Raw genomic sequence first — 18,955 nt, 5'->3', positions numbered from 1 at the left:
AAGTGGTATATCTGATGACTTCTATAATTACAAGAAAATCCAAGCATTTTGTCATATTAGATGACAGGACCAGCGAAAAGATACAGATCACAGACTACAAACACAAATTATACCGTCATTATAAAGGTGCAGGGATCGTGACTCATGGGTCACCTCACATGGAGGAGAATAAATTGGAGCCGAATCAACCTCACTACGGCTTTGAAATTTCTGAAAATCATAATATAATCAGACGCAGTTTTCTTAACATCAAGCGCTGTGCACTGTATGATCACAGCAGGAGTGTGCTAATGATCTGTTTACATAGGAAAGGTATTTAGGGCATATTAGGACCTGACAGAAATGGTGCTGGATATATTATTAAATAGGTGCGGGAAGATCACTCCGATGTCTGGAAATGTACTAAACTTTATTTGGGTGGATAACTGCCAATCTGATGATTTTACTAAAGTTGTGGTTCTGATGCAAAGTCCAGTCTTCTGAGCCCAAATTGGCTATACACAGCTTTAGGCTGGTAATAATCAGCTTTAGGCTGGCCATATACAGCTTTGGGGTGGAAATAAACAGCTTTAGGCTGGCCATACACAGCTTTGGGGTGGAAATAAACAGCTTTAGGCTGGCCATACAGAGCTTTAGGCTGGCTATATACAGGTTTAGGCTGGCCATACATAGTTTTAGGCTGGCCATACACAGCTTTAGGCTGGTCATACACAGCTTTAGGCTGGAAATACACAGCTTTAGGCTGGCCATACAGAACTTTAGGTTGGCCATACACAACTTTAGGCTGGCCATATACAGCTTTAGGCTGGAAATACACAGCTTTAGGCTGGCCATACACAGCTTTAGGCTGGCCATACAGTTTTAGTCTGGAAATAAACAGCTTTAGGCTGGCCATACAGAGCTTTAGGCTGGCCATATACAGCTTTAGGCTGGCCATATACAGCTTTAGGCTGGCCATACACAGCTTTAGGCTGGTTGTACACAGCTTTAGGCTGGCCATACAGACCTTTAGGCTTGCCATAAACAGCTTTAGGCTGGCCATACACAGTTTTAGGCTGGCCATACACAGCTTTAGGCTGGCCATACAGTTTTACTCTGGAAATAAACAGCTTTAGGCTGGCCATACAGAGCTTTAGGCTAGCCATATACAGGTTTAGGCTGGCCATACATAGTTATAGGCTGGTCATACACAGCTTTAGTGTGGCTATTTACAGTTTTAGGCTGGTCATACACAGGTTTAGTCTGGCCATGTACAGCTTTTAGGCTGGCCATACACAGCTTTAGTCTGGCCATGCACAGCTTTTAGGCTGGCCATACACAGCTTTAGGCTGGCCACACACAGCTTTAGGCTGGTCATACACAGTTTTAGGCTGGCCATACACAGCTTTAGGCTTGCTATACACAGTTTTAGGCTGGCAGTACACATTAGATGCCTGCTGGGCAAACGATGCTTCGGACAATTGTTCGGCTGACAGCCATCTTTGCCAAATCTCCCATATACAGGAACACTCTCTCGGCTTAGTGCTCTTGTATTCTCTATGAGTAAACTACCAACTGACATGTCTGAGTGCGGTTTATCTATGGAGGAACAATGCGATTAGAAGTCTCAAATCAGACATTCTCGATAAATGAACATTTCTCCCACCATCAGTCTGCCAATGCCCCATACACATCAGTCCGTTGGCAAAACCCATCAATTTCAACCAGTTCAGCCAACATTTGTCTAATGTGTATGGGGGCCTTTGGATGACCTTGCTTGTTACAAGGACCATTGATTGGAGACATTCTTATGTATGTTTGTTTTCACAAATATTGGGCTATGTAAAGGGGTCTTTAGGGCACCCATACACAACAGATAAATGTGGGCTGAATGCATGAATTTCAATAGGACTCAACATCTAGTCTTTACGGGGTGTCCCTACTTTCCTTGAATGGCAGATGTTGGGTAAAGGCAGGAAAAGTCTGGCATCTGCTTCGCTTATATCCATATCCTCATTGGACTACATATGTTAATGGCCAGTTATCGAATATGTGTAGCCAGTGACAAGAAATGGCGATGATATACAAAGCAACTGGAGATTTCGTAGGTGCGAGGATTTATTTTGTAACATCCTCACAGATTAGTTTCCTGCAATATTTCAGGCACACCATCTTTAAAATGTTTTTCTTGGTTATGCATTGGATTCCGGTCCCTATACTAATATCCAAAGCAAAAATCACCAGCAAATAGTCACTTAGGGTACCTTCACACTTAGCGATGCAGCAGCGATCCGACCAGCGATATGACCTGGTCAGGATCGCTGCTGCATCGCTACATGGTCGCTGGTGAGCTGTCAAACAGGCAGATCTCACCAGCGACCACTGAACAGCCCCCAGCCAGCAGCGACGTGCAAGCGACGCTGCGCTTGCACGGAGCCGCCGACTGGAAGCTGCAGAGACTGGTAACTAAGGTAAACATCGGGTATGGTTACCCGATGTTTACATTAGTTACCAGCGCTGTGTGCAGAGAGCAGGGAGCCGCGCACACTGAGCGCTGGCTCCTTGCTCTCCTAGCTGCATTACACATCGGGTTAATTAACCCGATGTGTAATGCAGCTACATGTGCAGAGAGCAGGGAGCCGCGCGCACTGCTTAGCGCTGGCTCCTTGCTCTCCTAGCTGCTGTACACATCGGGTTAATTAACCCGATGTGTACAGCAGCTACATGTGCAGAGAGCCGGAGCCGGCAGCACAGGCAGCGTGAGAGCTGCGGAGGCTGGTAACTAAGGTAAATATCGGGTAACCACCTTGGTTACCCGATGTTTATCTTGGTTACAAGCTTACCTCAGCTGTCAGACGCCGGCTCCTGCTCCCTGCTCGCTTCATTTTGTCGCTCTCTCGCTGTCACACACAGTGATCTGTGTGTCACAGTGGGAGAGCGCCTTTGAAGAAAACGAACCAGGGCTGTGTGTAACGAGCAGCGATCTCGCAGCAGGGGCCAGATCGCTGCTCAGTGTCACACACAGCGAGATCGCTAATGAGGTCACTGCTGCGTCACAAAAAGCGTGACTCAGCAGCGATCTCGGCAGCGAGCTCGCTGTGTGTGAAGCACCCCTTAGTCTTCCTCCATTACCAAAATGTCTTACAAACAGGTGTTATATTGGTCTATTAAGGTGCCCATAGTCATAAGAGAGCAGTCATCCAATAATTTCTCTCCTGATCCCCACATACTCATGTACACTCGGTTTGGCTGAGCATGCATGTGTTAGTCACTGCCAAAAACTGATTTATCTCTCTAAGAAAAAAAAACATTATTAAAAATAACATGCCTGATTGTCAGGAGGCCCCATACAAATTGGTTGGTGAGCTGGTTCTACTAAACTCGGAGGGTTTGGCTGTCAATATAATGGGAAGAACTTTTAAGTGCCAGTGTATATTTTTACATAGTGGACTCTTATACAACCATATAAATTGCATATATGGTATATTTGCATGTTTATTTTGACACTGAGTAGCCTGAAGGACAGCCTTTGGTGGAGATGCAATGACAACATTGTCCCTACCAAAAATTTTTGCAATTTCATAGTAACAAAGAACTCAATATTTTTTTTTTATTTTATGGAGAAAGGATTATTTGGATATGTTAGTAAGGTTAATTATTGTGAGTCTTGTGGCTACCTGCAGAGACAGTGTTTTCATGAAGAGCACAGAGGGGGTTATGTCTTGTCAGTTTATGGCAGAGGTACAATGTCATGCACCATTTCAGTATAGGGGCACGCACCCGACCCAACGTGTGACAAAGAGAAACATTTTAACGATGTCATTAATCACTGACATCTTCTGGTTGTCTCTTCAGGGAGGAAGAAGACAAACTCAAGTGCCACCTATTGGAAGTAGCAATCCTAATAGTCAAAAGTGGCCCTTTAATGAGCCTTTTCATATGACATTTATGTCAGATCAGAACCTCAATTTGCAGACACGGTGTTTTGGGATGATTGTCCCTCGTCAGTGCAAAGTATGAGATCTGATCTGGCTGAATGAGAAGCTCTACTGGGGTCTAAGGGGAAAACTATTCTCCTTGTGGAGACTGACAAACCAAAGTTTTCCCCTTTGACATCTCAGGCAAAGCCGTTCTAGGAACTTATCTGTGTAGGTGCCACAAGAATATATATTATATATCCTAGGTCATATGCAAAGGATTGTTAAAAATCCACATTTGACTTTTAGGATCGCTACTTCCAATAGGTGGTGCTGCGCTAGAATTTGTCTCCAGTCCTGGAGAGACAATTTGAATATTTTGCAGAGGGGCATGGCAGCTATAAGTCCCCTTACTTTACTGACAGCCAGACTGGCTTGCAAAGTCTCCTTAAAAAGAATAGTGTTCCCCCGTGGTCCCCACAAAGCTTCTCATGAGCCAGATCAGACACCCCATACTTTGCACTGACGAGGGGCAAGCACCCCAAAACACCGTGTCTGCAAATTGGGATTCTGATCTGGCTTATATATCCTGAGTCATATTGCAAAGGATTGTTAAAAATCCACATTTGACTTTTAGGATCGCTACTTCCAATAGGTGGCGCTGCGCTAGAGTTTGTCTCCATTCCTGGAGAGACAACAAGAATTACAGAAATTTGAGTTCCTATCCATAGGGAAGCATGTACTCTGCTTACTCTGGCAGTCTTGTCGAGAATAAATAGAGAAGATGTGTGATTACTAGACCACCTCTCCATTCAGATGAGACATTGTAGAGCTTAGAATTACTGGGCATCAGACCTCCAGTGAAAATACTGTATATATTTTCCCTAAAGAATGGTGAACATTGGGGAGTCGTCTCCCAGAACACTCACTATTGATACACTCCACTAGGTTAGGCTACTCGTACTCATTAGATAGTTGCCAGCCAAGAGTTAATATGGGCCACAGCTAACTTTCCCAATCCCAGATACATGTATACTTGAATCGGCAATATGTTCTCATTAGGAATAGGGAAAAAGGCTTGTAAGAGGCTTAAGGCCCCGTCACACTAAGCAACATCGCTAGCAACATCGCTGGTAACGAACAACTTTTGTGACGTTGCTAGCGATGTTGCTGTGTGTGACATCCAGCAACAACCTGGCCCCTGCTGTGAGGTCGTTGGTTGTTGCTGAATGTCCTGGGCCATTTTTTAGTTGTTGCTGTCCTGCTGTGAAGCACAGATCGCTGTGTGTGACAGCGAGACAGCAACAACTAAATGTGCAGGCAGCAGGAGCCGGCTTCTGCAGAGGCTGGTAACCAATGTAAACATCGGGTAACCAAGAAGCCCTGTCCTTGGTTACCCGATATTTACCTTTGATACCAGCCTCCTCCCTCTCACTGCCTGTGCTGCCGGCTCCTGCTCTGTGCACAGATAGCTGCAGCACACATCAGGCAATTAACCCGATGTGTGCTGTAACTAGGAGAGCAAGGAGCCAGCGCTCAGTGTGCGCTGCTCCCTGCTCTGTGCACATTTAGCTGCAGCACACATCGGGTTAATTAACCTGATGTGTGCTGTAACTAGGAGACTGGGGGCTGGTCACTGGTTGCTGGTGAGCTCACCAGCAACTCGTGTAGCCACGCTCCAGCGATCCCTGCCAGGTCAGGTTGCTGGTGGGATCGCTGGAGCGTCGCAGTGTGACAGCTCACTTATGTCCCCAAGAACAAAGGATCAGACAACTTCACAAGTCTGACCTCCCCATAGATTTTCCTTTGGGGTTTGGATTTACTCTTAAGGGGGCTTTACACGCTACGACATCGCTAATGCGAACTCATTGGGGTCACAGATTTGGTGACGCACATCCGGCCGCATTAGCGATGTTGTTGCGTGTGACACCGATGAGCGATTTTGCATCGTTGCAAAAACGTGCAAAATCGCTCATCGGTGACATGGGGGTCCATTCTCAAAAATCGTTACTGCAGCAGTAACAACGTTGTTCCTCGTTCCTGCGGCAGCACACATTGCTCCGTGTGACACCGCAGGAACGAGGAAGCTCACCTTACCTGCCTCCCGGCCACAATGCGGAAGGAAGGAGGAGGGCGGGATGTTACGTCCCGCTCATCTCCGCCCCTCCGCTTCTATTGGGCGGTCGCTCACTGACGTCGCTGTGACGCCACACGGACCGCCCCCTTAGAAAGGAGGCAGTTCGCCGGTCACAGCGACGTCGCCGGGCACGTAAGTATGTGTGACGGGTCTGGGCGATGTTGTGCGCCACGAGCAGCGATTTGCCCGTGTCGCGCAACAGATGGGGGCGGGTACCCACACTAGCGATATCGGGACCGATATCGCAGTGTGTAAAGCCCGCTTTACTCATTACATAGTTGGCCGATCGCACCAAAATCCATAGGTTGGGGAGCTTTTTTCAACCTTGTAAAGTCCCCCATAAACATTAACGAGGTTATCCACTACTTTTACATTGATGGTATATCCTTAGCATAGGTCATCAATGTCTGATCAGCTGGGGTACAACACCCCGCACCTCCGCCAATCAACTGTTCTCAGTTCCAGCGGAAGCAGCAGGTAGCTGGAAATGCTTAGTTCCAAAGCTGCTTCGTCTTCTGATAGTGGCCGCGGCTGAGTACTGCATATCCACCTCCTATTAATTAGACTAGGAGGCAGATGCGCAGTACCCAGCCACAGCCACTATTTCTGGCTGCCGCTGCTGGGACCGAGATCGGCAGGGGTGTGTGGTGTCGGACCACGGCCGATCAGACATTGAAGACGTATCCTAAAGGCCACTTTACACACAGCGACATCGCTAGCGATGTCGCTGGTGAAAGTACCCGCCCCCGTCGGTTGTGCGTCACGGGCAAATCGCTGCCCAAGGCGCACAACATTGTTAGTCCCCGTCACACGCACTTACCTGCCTAGCGACGTCGCTGTGGCCGGCGAACCGCCTCCTTTCTAAGGGGGAGGTTTGTTCGGCGTCATAGTGGCGTCACTAAGCGGCCGCCCAATAGAAGCGGAGGGGCGGAGATGAGTGGCCAGAACATCCCGCCCACCTCCTTCCTTCTTCATTGCCGGCGGATGCAGGTACGATGTTGTTCCTCGTTCCTGCGGTGTCACACGTAGCGTTGTATGCTGCCGCAGGAACGACGAACAACCTGCGTCCTGCAACAGCAACAATATTTGAGATTAGAACGATGTGTCAACGATCAACGATATGGTGAGTAATTTTGATCGTTAGCGGTCGTTTGTTCATTTCACATGCAACGACGTCGCTAATGAGGCCGGATGTGGGTCACAAATTCCATGACCCCAATGATATCTCGTTAGCGATGTCCTTGCGTGTAAAGCCTCCTTCAGGCTAGGCCATCAGTGTAAAAATAGTGGACAACCCTTTTAAACAGAACCCACTGATATCAACAGGGTCAACCGACCATCTAATTGAATGGGGACCTCCTCATACAAAGTCAAGGAAGAGAAGGTTCTCAACATTGGATCCTTTTTTCTCCCTAGTAGCGACTCTCTCACAGAGAACACATGGCAGTGTAGGGTATCTTGGGAATATAGCTGTTGGTAAATTAATTTAGCTGACAATTATTTAATGTGTGTAGGCCTAAAATATTAGGAAACTCTTTAGAATTAGTTAGCCATTTTTTCGTAACTTGGAATATCACTGGATTGGGGTTACTTGGGCCCACGTGAGGACCCACCCATCATCTATACAAAATATGTGCAGGCTTTTATTAACTGGGGGCCAAGTGGCTTGTTGGCACCTTAGGTATATGACCCCGGTTGATCGCCTTATTTAGCTATGCCCCTGTGTCTACATTTAATTGCACTGTAATTGTCACGGGTGTGTCACAGGTGACAGAGTCATGTGGTGTCTGGGTGCAGAAGGTCACAATGTCTGGCTGTGTAGAATGCGCCCTAACTTTCCATTGTTCCTGCTGTGAGTATTCATTGGTATAGGTAGCTTTCCTGCTGGATTCATCTCTCACCCTTTAGGACCCAGCAGGAGCTCGCCTTCCACCCAGCTGCTGATCATCAGTCTTCTTTTGTTGTTTAAATACTCCTCCCTTGGACTGGTGCTGGTGATATTTTTAAGTCCATTCAATCCTTGGTTGCAAGCAGATGGCTTGTACTCCTCTGTGGTATTGTTGCTGAAAACTTTGCTGAGCTTCTACTGTTGTCATATGTGGATAATTACTTCATGCATTTTCCCCTTGTGGGTCCTTGTTGTGTCTTCTACAGTGCTTAGTGGTGTTGATGAAAAGCTCATCCCACCGTTCACTATTTAATGCCTAGCACTCGTGATACCTAGGGTCGGGTATCCGGCTCGGCGCATAGGTGCGGAAACTATCTAGGCGTGATGAGGGACCCCAGAGACCAGCAGTAGGGTTGGCCAGAAGTTACCATCTTCCCTTTCCCTAGACACAGGGTTTCCCTTCCCTTTTGCCGTTTGCTTAGTACTTCCCCGTACCTAGTGTGACAGTAACCTTTTTGCCATCATTACACATGCAGGACAAAATATTACTTAGATCTAGTAGGTTATTTGTGAATTAACTTAAAAGAAATAAACCTTTTGTAAGTGCCCGGCTGGAACCTCCACCCCCTCCCCAGGGGGTAGGTGGAGGCCGGCATGACGTGGCTAGGGGGGATAGGGTGAAGAGGGAGAGGGGTGGGGGTTTAGGGACCGTTAGGCTAGGAGCGGGAAAAAGGAGGCATTGCTGCGGCTGCAGCTGAAGTAGTTGTCCCGCCCACCCTCCCCTTTTGTTTTGTTTTGTTTTATTTTGTTTTGTTTGTCTGGGTCATAGTGGCAGAGGTGATGGGGGTGGGGTCCTCGAAGTTGGTGAAAATTGGATTGGGGGGTCCCAATGGAGGTGGAATTCCCCCCGTTAATTACTGGTTTGGGGAGTGGTCTGGTGATCATGGGGGAACATCGGCTTGGTGGGGTCGGTTCCCGTGCTTGGTGGTTTAACCCTTCCCCCTCATATTTGTTTGGTGCTCCCGAGTTTGTGGTTGCGGCTGGGAGTAATGGGGTTGAGGGGGAAGGTAGGATCGGAGTATTGGGTGATCACCAGATTGTTTGAGCTTCGAGGACCACAAGCCCCTGTTTTATAAATGTTATTATAAGTTATGTTTAAATAAAAGGCTGCTGTGGCCATTTCATCCAATTATGTGTCTGTGGTCATTTCAATAAGAGGTTAAGCTATTGGGGGTGGGGGTATGGTAGCAGTATAAGGGGTCACCAGGACGCCACTATGCCAACGTCATGGTTATTTGGGATTTATTCCACGTTCCGATGATGCCAGACACTGGTATTCATAGATCCAACACCGGTAGACCAGCCCCTAAATCTGCCCCAATCCTCCGAATTAACAATTAATAGGTTGGGTTTGTGTAAACTCTACACCCCTTTTCGGCACGAATTTGCCAGGACTGTTAACAAAAAAATCAACACATTCCCCGCAAATTCAGGACAGCTGTTATTTATATATCTATGTGTCCCCCAATGGTGGATAACCTGGAAGTCCCATTTGATGTTGACTTGTTGGCCAATTTCATTGAAATTACTTAAATCTGCCAATGGGAATCGAATGTCTAGACCACTATAAAGCTCTAAATATCTACCGATGTGAAATATTGCCTTACATCTACCCAGTGATATCTAGATTACCTGGGAAAACACAATCATAAAGGGAAATGCAATATGACACCTCTTATTAGCCAGGCTAATGGATGAATACACAAGTGAGTACAACACCATGAGCCTCAAGCATCCGGAGTGAAATAACAAAAGGCATCCATGCTGCCTGTATTTCCATGTCCTTTTGTAGTATATATTGACTAGAAAGCAATAGCTTGCACCGGCGACATGTTCTCGGAGTTGTCCTCATCAGATAAGGGTTCACCACTGAACTAGGACACAAAACAATTCATAATGAGAAGATTATCTGTAGGGTCCTATGGACATAAGTCAGGGGTAGGAGTTCAGTCCTATCCCAGCACATGTGGCTCTGTGTTGAGTCCTATACACGGCCCTCCCCCACGTGCTCCACAGCTCAAGGTTTTTTCTTTCCTTGAGTATACTTTGGTTTTCCATTGACCACTTTCACACCCCCTACTAGTTTTTATCAACACCCTTTTGTCATGGCGGGGGATGGGTAGCATGGGAAGTAAAATAATGGAATTTTAATGAAATCACTTAGTAAGAGCTTATTGAAGCGAGCAGTTTGCATGGTGCACCTTGTACAGGGCTGTTACCGACACCATTGACGGTATCGGAGAACATCTCCCTGTAGCCGAGACTAATTTTTGTGCAAGAGTTTTCTTTGCCTCTGACTAATATTTCATAGCCCTGTATCTAAATACCGTGGACAAGGCAAAATTACTTTTTGGCATCCAACCTCTAGTGATCGTGTTCCACCAGTCCCACTTTCTATACCCCTGAAACATATCTAACTACCATGGACAAGGCAAAATTACTTGTTGGCATCCAACCTTTAGTGCTTGTGTCCCACCAGTCCTACTTTCTACACCACTGGAATGTATCTAAATACCGTGGACAAGGCAAAATTACTTGTTGGCATCCAACCTCTAGTGCTTGTGTCCCACCAATCCCACTTTCAATACCCCTGGAACGTATATAAATACAATGGGCAAGGAAAAATGACTTGTTGGCATCCAACCTCTAGGGCTCGCGTCTCCCCAGTCCAACTTTCAACACCCCTGGAACATATCTAAATACAATGGACAAGGAAAAATGACTTGTTGGCATCCAACCTCTAGGGCTCGCGTCTCCCCAGTCCAACTTTCAACACCCCTGGAACATATCTAAATACTGTGGACAAGGAAAAATGACTTGCTGGGATCTAACCTCTAGTGCTCGTGTCCAATCAGTCACACGTTCTACACCCCTGGAACGTATCTCAATACTGTGGACAAGACAAAATGACTTGTTGGCACCCAACCTCTAGTACTCGTGTCCAACCAGTCACACGTTCTACACTCCTGGAACGGATCTAAATACTGTGGACAAGACAAAATGACTTGTTGGCACCCAACCTCTAGTACTCGTGTCCAACCAGTCACACGTTCTACACTCCTGGAACGTATCTAAATACTGTAGACAAGACAAAATGACTTGTTGGCATCCAACCTCTAGTGCTCGTGTCCAACCAGTCACACATTCTACACCCCTGGAACGTATCTAAATACTGTGGACAAGACAAAATGACTTGTTGGCATCCAACCTCTAGTGCTCGTGTCCAACCAGTCACACATTCTACACCCCTGGAACGTATCTAGATACTGTGGACAAGGCAAAATAACTTGTTGGCATCCAGCTTCTAGTGCTCGTGTCCCATCAGCCCCGCTTTCTACACTTCTGGAACGGTATAAAACATCAGATAACCTATTGTTCCACATTTACCAATGTGGCTGCTCTGGAAATCTGGGGTAGGTGGCACTGGTATTTTGGCACAAATCAATTTAGACACATTTATTACAGACTACACCCCCCAAAAATTTGACACCTCACTATACAATCTTTCAATGGGTCAAAAAAAAAGGGGCAAAGGCTATGGAGAATCTAAAAATGTCCGAGATGTATTGTTGGTGTGCAATAGTTTATACGAATAAAATATTGGCCTGAAGAAAACCAACTAATGCAACATCCGACTTGCACGACGCAAGCACGAACCGCAATGTCCAAACCGGCTGCAGATCTGTTACCCTGGACTCAACATTTTGTTATGAGGCTGTTGAATTTGGGTCATACACAACATTAGGCTGGCCATACACAACTTTAGGCTGGCTATACACAGCTTTAGGCTGGCCATACATAGATTTAGGCTGGCAACACACTGTTTTAGGCTGGCCATAAAAACAGATTTAGGCTGGCCTTGCACAACTTTAGGCTGGCTATACAGAGCTTTAAGCTGGCCAAACACAGCTTTAGACTGGCCGTACACAGTTTTAGGCTGGCTAGACACAGCTTTAAGCTGGTCATACACAGCTTTAGGCTGGCCATACACAGTTTCAAGCTAGCCATACACAGCTTTAGGTTGGCTTGTGCAGTTTTAGGCTGGCCATACACAGTTTTAGGCTGGCTATACACAGCTTTAAGCTGGTCATACACAGCTTTAGGCTGGCCATACACAGTTTCAAGCTAGCCATACACAGCTTTAGGTTGGCTTGTGCAGTTTTAGGCTGGCCATACACAGCTTTAGGCTGGCTATAGACAGTTTTAGGCTGGATATAGACAGTTTTAGGCTGGCCGTACACAGCTTTAGGCTGGCTATAGACAGTTTTAGGCTGGCTATAGACAGTTTTAGGCTGGCCATACACAGCTTTAGGCTGGCTATAGACAGTTTTAACCTGGCTATAGGCAGTTTTAGGCTGGCCATACACAGCTTTAGGCTGGCTATACACAGTTTGAGGCTGGCCATACACAGTTTGAGGCTGGCCATACACAGCTTTAGGCTGGCTATAGACAGTTTTAGGCTGGCCATGCACAACTTTAGGCTTGCCGTACACAGCTTTAGGCTGGCTGTACACAACTGTAGGCTAGCCATACACACAGATGTTTTTCGGTCTGTCAATCACAATGGATGTGCACAGCTGGCATAATACACAGAGAGCGCCACTGGTAAAGGCTTACCAATTAGACTGCATTAGTAAATGTGGGTCACTGTAATATGTTGTGCCAGTTACCTCTGAATTATCAGATTTCATAGTGAATGGAGATTCGAGGGATCACAATCAATTTTTACTGTTTAAAACCATTTTACTACTAAAACATACAATTGATACTTAACGATTTTGACCATTATAACCAACCATTATTTAAAAATCGCACACAAATGATTATTCACAATGTGCTATGGCATACTCCTTTCTGCCAAAAATGTGCCACACACTGAAATACGTGTCCAAAAGCAGATTAACATTCTCCAATTTGCGTACCCTGTTACTAAACTCCCTCCGTGAAATGCTTGTTCAGTCCAGATCAATATACGATTGATTACCATATTCTAGTTTATCTGAAAGAGTAACCGTCATTTTAATTTTTATTTCATAGATCAATACTACACATGAGCAACTTTGTAATATATCTGATCCAAAAATTGTGCTTCTTTCTCCTCCTGGATTGATCTTTCATTCTCAATATATGGGTAACATTTGTAAAATCTGTGAAGATAGATTTTTCTATTAGTAGGAGATGACAGTTGGTGCTCATAAAGTTCTATGGAGATGGGAGGAGCCATACATAAAACTTTATGAGCACCAACTGTCATCTTCTATATCAGTAATGGAAAAGTCTTTATTAATTGATGACATATTTTATCCATAGAGTGAGAAAGTTGAGGATAAACGATCAATGCAGGAAAAGAAAGAAGCAGATTTCTCCGATAAGATATATTATAAGGTTTCTTATTTTCCCAAATTATATATATATATATATATATATATATATATATATATATATATATATATATATATATATATAAAGATGGTTACTCTCTAAATGTGTGGCCAGATCTCCTAGTAGAAGTCTTTACAGGTAGATACACAGACATGGCGGGGTATGTACAGATGGTGTAGGTATAAAACAAGGTACACACAGGCAACTATAGACGTATCATACAGCGCATAGAAATTCATTTTCACTATGCCTTAAATATAAAGCACATATACATTCTGACACCATGTACAAAAAAAGTCCCTAATATCGATGAAGCTCACAATACACTTTTCTCATCACTCACTAGATATATATTATATATGCCACCATAGTCATAAAGACCTCTAGTAACACCGACATGCAAGCGTGGCAAGCTATAGACAACGAGCACTCGCTGATTGACGCGTCCATTAAAATAGGTCATTGTAAACATCGCCTGCATTCAATACTGACCCCCTCCGTGCATTAAGTTTTGGCGACTGACAAAACAGAGAACAATACCTTCCATATCAATCAGGAGAAGCACTGCAGTGCAAAGAAGAAGGCATGAGAATAGGTAGAAGCACGTTGAATGTAGTTTTGCACATAATGGAAAGTTGCTGATGTCCCATCATATGTTTTATCCCATCAAATTGGGGTCGTTATGACCTCAAGTTCGGTAATATTGTGCATTTACATCTGGTTTACAGTTCTTTTATATTTGGTCTATAAGACACTTTTGGCGTTAGCTTAATAGGTTCATATCATGGACCCGCAGATGCTCCACGTGCCCACCGGGACAGGGCACTGTCATGATACGGTATCTGATAGACCATTCTCCTAAGAAACAATAAATCTGGCACTCCTTTAGAAAATGTAGTAGAACCTTGATTTATTAGTAATGGCAATCAAAACAGTAATGTTTCGGTCTGCAATATAGACCTTCTTCAGACAGATTGCCAGGTGTGAGGAGAAACGGTATACATCACCATAAAGTGGGGGAATAGCCGGTGGTAGTGTGCACTTATGATAAAGGACAAGAGACCGGGTTGTATTATGGCTTGTTCATGCCCTTCGTAAACTGGAAAAGCATATAACGCTCAACAAACTTTATAATTTCATGACCAACACAACACAGATTACCTAAAGTCCTAGAATATCTATTTCTTCCCTAAGAAGACCCCAAGATAACAAACTAACAATCTTTTCTTTAAGCCAGAACACCCAAGCCCTTCAAAAGTCCTAATAAGTTTTGATAACAACCGGCTAGTGGACATTTACCTTGTTGTTAGTCCAACCAATGGACAGACATCATTGAACATGGTCTACTAGCTACAGTATATCTTGGGTTGGCACATTAGAAATAAAGAACTATTCTTGTGAAACTAAGGAACGTGGATCCAAAGTGGCAGCTTTTTAAGAATTTTGCAGTTTGAAGGCTACAAAATAAAACAAAAGTTAAAAAGAAGTCTAACTGAATTACCGTACACCTCGGCAATGCGTGCGATACTAAAACCAACTATACAAATTTGTCTGACAAAAGACCATTCTGCCAATGTAAACATTTTAATGTTCCTCTCATTATAGGTCAAGTCAAATGATCTCATCAGCCAAAAAGATCAAACACAACCGATCTACTTCATTTTAGGTGTCTCAATAGAGGTAAAAAATGATCATTGTTAAATCAACAGAGGATCTAATTAGGTCAGTCAGTTAGATCAAACCTTGCGAGAAATGATTGAAATAGTGTTTTCATCAACCTTACTCTAATGTGTATGGTCACATTATGATTCTGCCCAGAAACATTTTTTCCACATGCCACAGCCGCATCTCATAATTAATTATTATCCAAATTACCAATGGCATTGTTAGACATTCCTACCTTGTTCATCAGTTCCAAGACATGTTTCTCAGTACTAGCAACAGTTTTCCTTTCTAGATCCAAATTGCCTCCAACAGGTTTGGTCAGTTCCTACCCTCCTAATTAATATTTACTAAGCTTCATAGAAAGATAATCTTTGCTTGTGTAGAAAATTGGAAGTGAGGATTAGCCATGTTGTGCTGCCAGATGGTCTTCAGGTGCATCTGTCAAAGTCACTAAATCCTATCCATGTCAACCACACTAAACCAGAAGACCTCAAACTTCTAGCTTAAATTTCTTCCTTAATACTAGATCCACACCAAACTAGAAGACATCAAGCTTATAGCTCAAACGTCTTCCAAAATCCAAGGAGCCACCCAAAACTAAAGACCTCAAGCTTCTAGCTCAAACTTCTTCCAAAATCCAAGGAGACACCTCAAACTAAAAGAAGACCCAAAGCTTCTAGCTCAAACCTCTTCAAAAATCCAAGAAGCCACATCAAACTAGAAAAATACATCAAGCTTGTTGCTCAAAATTCTTCCAAAATCCAAGGAGCCACTCCAAACCAGGAGACCTCAAGCTTCTAGCTCAAACGTTTTCCAACATCCAAGGAGCCACCCCAAACTAAAAGAAGACCCAAAACTTCTAGCTCAAATGTCTTCAAAAATCCAAAGAGCCACCTTAAACTTGAAGACCCCAAGCTTCTAGCTTAAACTTCTTCCAAAATCCAAGGAGCCATCCCAAACTAGAAGAAGACCTCAAGCTTCAACTCAAACTTCTTCCAAAATCCAAACAGACATGCAAAACTAGAAGACCTCAAGTTTTTAACTCAAATTTCTTCCAAAATCCAAAGAGCCACACCAAACAAGAAGACCCCAAGCTTCTATCTCAAACTTCTTCCAAAAATCAAGGAGCTCAATACTTGGAGGGTAATTAAGCCTGGAGCTAAGACTTTCCACAAACCTTAACAATGCCAGTGTTATGTGTAATGAAATCATTAAAGTCTTTACTTAAGTTCCTTTTCAATGTTTTTGCATTTCAAAAACAAGAATCCTCCACCACCATAGGACTCCCACCAGCACTGATAATGACCAATTTATTTCTTCTTTTTTCCTGGTCTTCTCTCACTATGCCTTCGGGCATGGTTCCATTGTTTGACCTCCTCTTTTGTTATCTCTTTGTTGTGCGATACACTTTTTACTTTTTGACCTACAGTAAGTTCCTGTTTTAATGCTTTTTTTTTCCACGTGCACTACAGCTAACTCTTTCCTATCCCAATGTCAGCAAACTTAACTTTCTGCAAATGAAAAAAAAATATCACTTACCTTCAGGGGTTTGACTTTTCGTTAAGGTCAATTAGGCCTTGGCTGGCATAGACAGGGGGTGTCTGACTCCCCTAAGATGCAGGAAAGTCCATTGCTCCATATCTCTACTGAATAGAGGTATGCCTGGTACAGTAGTAAGAGCGTCCTACAGTGGAAGCCGAACAGGTAGAAGCACAGGCTAGCAAAGAGAGGTGTGTCCTGTAAGCCCAGCTCCTGTCAGACAGGCTAGGGTAGAGGAGGAGGGAGTGCTTCTCTCCCCCAAGGTGAGGGATTGTGACAGAGCCAAATCCTAGATCTGTATGCAGATAGTTATATTCACTGCAGCAATTACAGTGGGGGAAGCGTGAGGCATTGTTACAAACCGTGCAAAAGAAAAAAAACAACTTTTCTAATGAAAAAATTGCATTGTTATTAATAAAATTGCATTGTAATATACACCATGCACTGAAAATACTGCAACCTGACACAATTGATCTGCACAGTAAGGGGTACTTTGCACATTGCGACATCGCACCTGCGATATCGTCGGGTCAAATCGAAAGTGACGCACATTCGGCGCCGGTAACAATGTTGCAAGGTGTAAAGCCTAGATGCGCCGATAAACAATCTCAAAAGCGTTGTAAATCGGCGATCTGTGTAGCGTCGGTCATTTCCATAATGTTGGATCGACCGCTTTTACGATGTTGTTCCCCATTCCTGCGGCAGCATACAACGCTGTGTGTGAAGCCGCAGGAGCAAGGAACATCTCCTTACCTGCCTCCACCGGCTATGCGGAAGGAAGGAGGTGGGCGGGATGTCAAGCCAGGGGCCACAGGTAACAACACCTACACACCCCACACTCCCGGTCAGGTACACCAAAGTTAGACAAAAACCCTTGTTGCCTTCCTCCAGGGGCTGATGTTCACACCAGGGGGTGGGCCAGGCGGTTGGCCCCGCCCACCGAGGAGTACACAGTCCTGGAGGCGGGAAAAGCAGGCAGATCAGTTTGAGAGTGGAAAGTGGAAGGAAGGAAAGTGGTAAAGGAGCAGACTGAAGTTGGTCCGGGTGTGTGGCCCGGACGGATCAGCAAGGTTGGCAGACGGTGGTGACCGTCTGCAGGAGTGGCCTATTGGAGCTAACCGTAAGGACCGTGGACGGGCGGTGGCCCGGCGGTACCAGACCGGTACGCAAAGAGAAGCCAGCACCATCCGGCAGGGGCTTACGGACCCCGGCAAGGCTAGGATTCGCCGTGAATTTGCCAAATTCGTTAGCGAAGGGAGCCTCCTGGGTTTCCCAGCAGCCAAGTCCTGTCAGAAGGCAACAGTCCAACCGAGAGAGGGAAACACAGTCACCGCCAAGGCTAAAGTTCCCAGGGCCAGAGCCTGCGGGCAAAAGGGGCTCCTTCAGCAACCTTCAAGTTGGGGAGCGGGTTACCGGTGGGAACCCATTGGAACCGTTACACTACATAGGTGCAGGGAAAGGCAGTCACCATCAACCTGCCGGGAGAAACAACACCGCAGCCGTCTGTGGGACCCGTCCATCCAGCCGTGTGTTTTACCGAGAACTGTGTCCTCATCATTGGCTGAGTAAGTACCACCGTGCCGTGCTGCACAGCGCTGCCCCCGCGACCCTGCACCTCACCAGGCCCCGTAGCCCGCCTGCCATTCATCCCTACTCCATCACCGGACCCGGGACAACCAACCCCCTACCCACGGAGGGGAGAACTAACATCAAAGCTGCTCCCAGTCACCGCTCCCGGGATCCCCGTCCAGAGCAGCGGTGGTGTCACCAATATCACCACAACCGTGGGTGGCATCACGGACAATAACAAAATCCCCACAATCCAATCCCCACCCTTTTCACTCACGGGCGAGGAGCGCCGCTCGAGTCCCCGGGATCCGGCCCACCGCTCGAGCCACCACCGAGCAGCAGCAGCAGCGGCCGGACCCGAGCAGTGGGAGAGCGCAGCGTCCCCTCCTCCGCCTGCGACATTTACGTCCCGCTCATCTCCGCCCCTCTGCTTCTATTGGCCGCCTGCTGTGTGACGTTGCTATGACACCGCATGACCCGCCCCTTAGTAAGGCGGCGGTTCGCCGGCCAGAGTGACGACGCAGAGCAGGTAAGTGCGTGTGAAGCTGCCATAGTGATAATGTTCGCTACGGCAGCTATCACAAGATATCGCATGTGCGATGGGGGCGGGGACTATCGCGCTCGGCATCGCTAGCATCGGCTAACGATGTCGCAACGTGCAAAGTACCCCTTAGGGCTAACACGCCGTACGACTGTGCAGATCTAATGTTGTCTGGTTATGCTGCTGGTGGAGTCACTAAGGCCCAAGTACGGGACATTTCTACCTCTTTGAAGTGAGCCATACGCATCAGATAAATATTGGCCGAAACAAATGATTTT

The 18,955-nt window shown here is 45.7% G+C and overlaps 1 protein-coding gene across 1 annotated transcript in view; it reads right to left on the bottom strand.

Annotated features, from left to right (window-relative positions):
* The window catches only part of FAT2 (FAT atypical cadherin 2), a 134,041-nt gene extending 117,303 nt beyond the window's left edge, over positions 1-16,738 (bottom strand). The window contains exon 1 of the mRNA XM_075344334.1: positions 16,568-16,738. The gene's annotated coding sequence lies outside the window, so the exon portion shown is untranslated. The remainder of the gene's footprint in view (positions 1-16,567) is intronic.
* Between the last annotated feature and the right edge of the window lie 2,217 nt (positions 16,739-18,955).

The sequence above is a fragment of the Anomaloglossus baeobatrachus genome, chromosome 4 (genome assembly GCF_048569485.1).
Source record: "Anomaloglossus baeobatrachus isolate aAnoBae1 chromosome 4, aAnoBae1.hap1, whole genome shotgun sequence".
NCBI classification, from domain to species: domain Eukaryota; kingdom Metazoa; phylum Chordata; class Amphibia; order Anura; family Aromobatidae; genus Anomaloglossus; species Anomaloglossus baeobatrachus.
Note: the sequence above shows the minus strand (reverse complement) of the source record. Positions and strands in the feature narration are given on the sequence as shown.